The sequence below is a fragment of the Phyllobates terribilis genome, unplaced genomic scaffold, assembly GCF_046119375.1.
Source record: "Phyllobates terribilis strain yellow unplaced genomic scaffold, ASM4611937v1 Scaffold_83__1_contigs__length_6671269, whole genome shotgun sequence".
Taxonomy (NCBI): Eukaryota; Metazoa; Chordata; class Amphibia; order Anura; family Dendrobatidae; genus Phyllobates; species Phyllobates terribilis.
In genome coordinates, this window is record NW_027362843.1 from 1,207,989 (window position 1) to 1,215,091 (window position 7,103).

Consider the following 7,103-nt stretch of genomic DNA (forward strand, 5'->3'; position numbering starts at 1 on the left):
TATGTTGTTTCATCCTATGCTTTATTAAATTGTATTTATGTTGTTTTATCCTATGCTTTATTAAATTGTATTTATGTTGTTTTATCCTATGCTTTAATAAATTGTATTTATGTTGTTTTATCCTAAGCTTTATTAAATTGTATTTATGTTGTTTTATTCTAGGCTTTATTAAATTGTATTTATATTGTTTTATCCTATGCTTTATTAAATTGGATTTATGTTGTTTTATCCTATGCTTTATTAAATTGTATTTATGTTGTTTTATCCTATGCTTTATTAAATTTTATTTATGCTGTTTTATCCTATGCTTAATTAAATTGTATTTATGTTGTTTTATCCTATGCTTTATTAAATTTTATTTATGTTGTTTTATCCTATGCTTTATTAAATTGTATTTATGTTGTTTTATCCTATGCTTTATTAAATTGTATTTATGTTGTTTTATCCTATGCTTTATTAAATTGTATTTATGTTGTTTTATCCTATGCTTTATTAAATTGTATTTATGTTGTTTTAACCTATGCTTTATTAAATTGTATTCATGTTGTTTTATCTTATGCTTTACTAAATTATATTCATGTTGTTTTATCTTATGCTTTATTAAATTGTATTTATGTTGCTTATCCTATGCTTTATTAAATTGTATTTATGTTGTTTTAGCCTATGCTTTATTAAATTGTATTTATGTTGTTTTATCCTATGCTTTATTAAATTGTATTTATGTTGTTTTAACCTATGATTTATTAAATTGCATTCATGTTGTTTTATCTTATGCTTTACTAAATTATATTCATGCTGTTTTATCTTATGCTTTATTAAATTGTATTTATGTTGTTTTAACATATGCTTTATTAAATTGTATTTATGTTGTTTTAACCTATGCTTTACTAAATTGTATTTATGTTGTTTTATCCTGTGCTTTTTTAAATTGTATTTATGTTGTTTTATCCTATGCTTTATTAAATTTAATTTATGTTGTTTTATCCTATGCTTTATTAAATTGTATTTATGTTGTTTTATCCTATGCTTTAATAAATTGTATTTATGTTGTTTTATCCTAAGCTTTATTAAATTGTATTTATGTTGTTTTATCCTAGGCTTTATTAAATTGTATTTATATTGTTTTATCCTATGCTTTATTAAATTGTATTTATGTTGTTTTATCCTACGCTTTATTAAATTGTATTTATGTTGGTTTAACCTATGCTTTATTAAATTGTATTTATGTTGTTTTGTCCTATGCTTTATTAAATTGGATTTATGTTGTTTTAACCTATGCTTTATTAAATTGTATTTATGTTGTTTTATCCTATGCTTTATTAAATTGTATTTATGTTGTTTTATCCTATGCTTTATTAAATTGTATTTATGTTGTTTTAACATATGCTTTATTAAATTGTGTTTATGTTGTTTTGTCCTATACTTTATTAAATTGTATTTATGTTGCTTATCCTATGCTTTATTAAATTCTATTTATGTTGTTTTATCCTATGCTTTATTAAATTGTATTTATGTTGTTTTGTCCTATGCTTTATTAAATTGTATTTATGTTGTTTTATCCTATGCTTTAATAAATTGTATTTATGTTGTTTTATCCTAAGCTTTATTAAATTGCATTTATGTTGTTTTATCCTAGGCTTTATTAAATTGTATTTATATTGTTTTATCCTATGCTTTATTAAATTGTATTTATGTTGTTTTATCCTACGCTTTATTAACTTGTATTTATGTTGTTTTAACCTATGCTTTATTAAATTGTATTTATGTTGTTTTGTCCTATGCTTTATTAAATTGGATTTATGTTGTTTTAACCTATGCTTTATTAAATTGTATTTATGTTGTTTTATCCTATGCTTTATTAAATTGTATTTATGTTGTTTTATCCTATGCTTTATTAAATTCTATTTATGTTGTTTTAACATATGCTTTATTAAATTGTGTTTATGTTGTTTTGTCCTATACTTTATTAAATTGTATTTATGTTGCTTATCCTATGCTTTATTAAATTCTATTTATGTTGTTTTATCCTATGCTTTATTAAATTGTATTTATGTTGTTTTATCCTACGCTTTATTAACTTGTATTTATGTTGTTTTAACCTATGCTTTATTAAATTGTATTAATCTTGTTTTGTCCTATGCTTTATTAAATTGTATTTATGTTGTTTTATCCTAGGCTTTATTAAATTGTATTTATATTGTTTTATCCTATGCTTTATTAAATTGTATTTATGTTGTTTTATCCTACGCTTTATTAACTTGTATTTATGTTGTTTTAACCTATGCTTTATTAAATTGTATTAATCTTGTTTTGTCCTATGCTTTATTAAATTAGATTTATGTTGTTTTAACCTATGCTTTATTAAATTGTATTTATGTTGTTTTTTCCTATGCTTTATTAAATTGTATTTATGTTGTTTTATCCTATGCTTTATTAAATTGTATTTATGTTGTTTTATCCTATGCTTTATTAAATTGTATTTATGTTGCTTTAACATATGCTTTATTAAATTGTATTTATGTTGTTTTATCCTATGCTTTATTAAATTGTATTTATGTTGTTTTATCCTATGCTTTATTAAATTTTATTTATGTTGTTTTATCCTATGCTTTATTAAACTGTATTTATGTTGTTTTATCCTATGCTTTATTAAATTTTATTTATGTTGTTTTATCCTATGCTTTATTAAATTTTATTTATGTTGTTTTATCCTGTGCTTTTTTAAATTGTATTTATGTTGTTTTATCCTATGCTTTATTAAATTGAATTTATGTTGTTTTATCCTATGCTTTATTAAATTTTATTTATGTTGTTTTATCCTATGCTTTATTAAACTGTATTTATGTTGTTTTATCCTATGCTTTATTAAATTTTATTTATGTTGTTTTATCCTATGCTTTATTAAATTTTATTTATGTTGTTTTATCCTGTGCTTTTTTAAATTGTATTTATGTTGTTTTATCCTATGCTTTATTAAATTGAATTTATGTTGTTTTATCCTATGTTTTAATAAATTGTATTTATGTTTTTTTATCCTAAGCTTTATTAAATTGTATTTATGTTGTTTTATCCTAGGCTTTATTAAATTGTATTTATGTTGTTTTAACCTATGCTTTATTAAATTGTATTCATGTTGTTTTATCTTATTTTACTAAATTATATTCATGTTGTTTTATCTTATGCTTTATTAAATTGTATTTATGTTGTTTTAACATATGCTTTATTAAATTGTATTTATGTTGTTTTGTCCTGTACTTTATTAAATTGTATTTATGTTGCTTATCCTATGCTTTATTAAATTTTATTTATGTTGTTTTATCCTATGCTTTATTAAATTGTATTTATGTTGTTTTATCCTATGCTTTATTAAATTGTATTTATGTTGTTTTAACCTATGATTTATTAAATTGCATTCATGTTGTTTTATCTTATGCTTTACTAAATTATATTCATGTTGTTTTATCTTATGCTTTATTAAATTGTATTTATGTTGTTTTAACATATGCTTTATTAAATTGTATTTGTGTTGTTTTGACCTATGCTTTACTAAATTGTATTTATGTTGTTTTATCCTATGCTTTATTAAATTGAATTTATGTTGTTTTATACTATGCTTTATTAAATTGTATTTATGTTGTTTTAACCTATGCTTTATTAAATTGTATTTATGTTGTTTTATCCTATGCTTTATTAAATTGTATTTATGTTGTTTTAACCTATGCTTTATTAAATTGTATTTATGTTGTTTTATCCTATGCTTTATTAAATTGTATTTATGTTGTTTTATCCTATGCTTTATTAAATTGTATTTATGTTGTTTTATCCTATGCTTTATTAAATTTTATTTGTGTTGTTTTATCCTATGCTTTATTAAATTGTATTTATGTTGTTTTATCCTATGCTTTATTAAATTTTATTTATGTTGTTTTATCCAATGCTTTATTAAATTTTATTTATGTTGTTTTATCCTGTGCTTTTTTAAATTGTATTTATGTTGTTTTATCCTATGCTTTATTAAATTTAATTTATGTTGTTTTATCCTATGCTTTATTAAATTGTATTTATGTTGTTTTGTCCTATGCTTTATTAAATTGTATTTATGTTGTTTTATCCTATGCTTTAATAAATTGTATTTATGTTGTTTTATCCTAAGCTTTATTAAATTGTATTTATGTTGTTTTATCCTAGGCTTTATTAAATTGTATTTATATTGTTTTATCCTATGCTTTATTAAATTGTATTTATGTTGTTTTATCCTACGCTTTATTAACTTGTATTTATGTTGTTTTAACCTATGCTTTATTAAATTGTATTTATGTTGTTTTGTCCTATGCTTTATTAAATTGGATTTATGTTGTTTTAACCTATGCTTTATTAAATTGTATTTATGTTGTTTTATCCTATGCTTTATTAAATTGTATTTATGTTGTTTTATCCTATGCTTTATTAAATTGTATTTATGTTGTTTTAACATATGCTTTATTAAATTGTGTTTATGTTGTTTTGTCCTATACTTTATTAAATTGTATTTATGTTGCTTATCCTATGCTTTATTAAATTGTATTTATGTTGTTTTATCCTATGCTTTATTAAATTGTATTTATGTTGTTTTATCCTAAGCTTTATTAAATTGTATTTATGTTGTTTTGTCATATGCTTTATTAAATTGTATTTATGTTGTTTTATCCTATGCTTTATTAAATTGTATTTATGTTGTTTTAACCTATGCTTTATTAAATTGTATTCATGTTGTTTTATCTTATGCTTTACTAAATTATATTCATGTTGTTTTATCTTATGCTTTATTAAATTGTATTTATGTTGTTTTAACATATGCTTTATTAAATTGTATTTATGTTGTTTTAACCTATGCTTTACTAAATTGTATTTATGTTGTTTTATCCTATGCTTTATTAAATTGTATTTATGTTGTTTTATCCTATGCTTTATTAAATTGAATTTATGTTGTTTTATACTATGCTTTATTAAATTATATTTATGTTGTATTAACCTATGCTTTATTAAATTGTATTTATGTTGTTTTAACCTATGCTTTATTAAATCATATTTATGTTGTTTTATCCTATGCTTTATTAAATTGCATTTATGTTTTTTTATCCTGTGCTTTATTAAATTGTATTTATACGGTTTTATCCTATGCTTTATTAAATTGTATTTATGTTGTTTTAACCTATGCTTTATTAAATTGTATTCATGTTGTTTTATCTTATACTTTACTAAATTATATTCATGTTGTTTTATCTTATGCTTTATTAAATTGTATTTATGTTGTTTTAACATATGCTTTATTAAATTGTATTTATGTTGTTTTATCATATGCTTTATTAAATTGTATTAATGTTGTTTTATCCTGTGCTTTATTAAATTGTATTTATGTTGTTTTATCCTATGCTTTATTAAATTGTATTTATGTTGTTTTATCCTATGCTTTATTAAATTGTATTTATGTTGTTTTAACCTATGCTTTATTAAATTGTATTTATGTTGTTTTGTCCTATGCTTTATTAAATTGTATTTATGTTGTTTTTACCTATGCTTTATTAAATTGTATTTATGTTGTTTTAAAATATGCTTTATTAAATTGTATTTATGTTGTTTTATCCTTTGCTTTATTAAATTGTATTTATGTTGTTTTATCCTATGCTTTATTAAATTGTATTTATGTTGTTTTATCCTATGCTTTATTAAATTGTATTTATGTTGTTTTAGCCTATGCTTTATTAAATTGTATTTATGTTGTTTTGAACTATGCTTTACTAAATTGTGTTTATGTTGTTGTATCCTATGCTTTATTAAATTGTATTTATGTTGTTTTATCCTATGCTTTATTAAATTGAATTTATGTTGTTTTATCCTATGCTTTATTAAATGGTATTTATGTTGTTTTAACATATGCTTTATTAAATTGTATTTATGTTGTTTTATCTTATGCTTTATTAAATTGTATTTATGTTGTTTTATCCTATGCTTTATTACATTGTATTTATGTTGTTTCATCCTATGCTTTATTAAATTGTATTTATGTTGTTTTGTCCTATGCTTTATTAAATTGTATTTATGTTGTTTTAACCTATGCTTTATTAAATTGTATTTATGTTGTTTTATCCTATGCTTTATTAAATTGTATTTATGTTGTTTTATCCTATGCTTTATTAAATTGTATTTATGTTGTTTTATCCTATGCTTTATAAAATTTTATTTATGTTGTTTTATCCTATGCTTTATTAAATTGTATTTATGTTGTTTTATCCTATGCTTTATTAAATTTTATTTATGTTGTTTTATCCTATGCTTTATTAAATTTTATTTATGTTGTTTTATCCTGTGCTTTTTTAAATTGTATTTATGTTGTTTTATCCTATGCTTTATTAAATTTAATTTATGTTGTTTTATCCTATGCTTTATTAAATAGTATTTCTGTTGTTTTGTCCTATGCTTTATTAAATTGTATTTATGTTGTTTTATCCTATGCTTTAATAAATTGTATTTATGTTGTTTTATCCTAAGCTTTATTAAATTGTATTTATGTTGTTTTATCCTAGGCTTTATTAAATTGTATTTATATTGTTTTATCCTATGCTTTATTAAATTGTATTTATGTTGTTTTATCCTACGCTTTATTAACTTGTATTTATGTTGTTTTAACCTATGCTTTATTAAATTGTATTTATGTTGTTTTGTCCTATGCTTTATTAAATTGGATTTATGTTGTTTTAACCTATGCTTTATTAAATTGTATTTATGTTGTTTTATCCTATGCTTTATTAAATTGTATTTATGTTGTTTTATCCTATGCTTTATTAAATTGTATTTATGTTGTTTTAACATATGCTTTATTAAATTGTGTTTATGTTGTTTTGTCCTATACTTTATTAAATTGTATTTATGTTGCTTATCCTATGCTTTATTAAATTGTATTTATGTTGTTTTATCCTATGCTTTATTAAATTGTATTTATGTTGTTTTATCCTATGCTTTATTAAATTGTATTTATGTTGTTTTATCCTATGCTTTATTAAATTGTATTTATGTTGTTTTATCCTATGCTTTATTACATTGTATTTATGTTGTTTCATCCTATG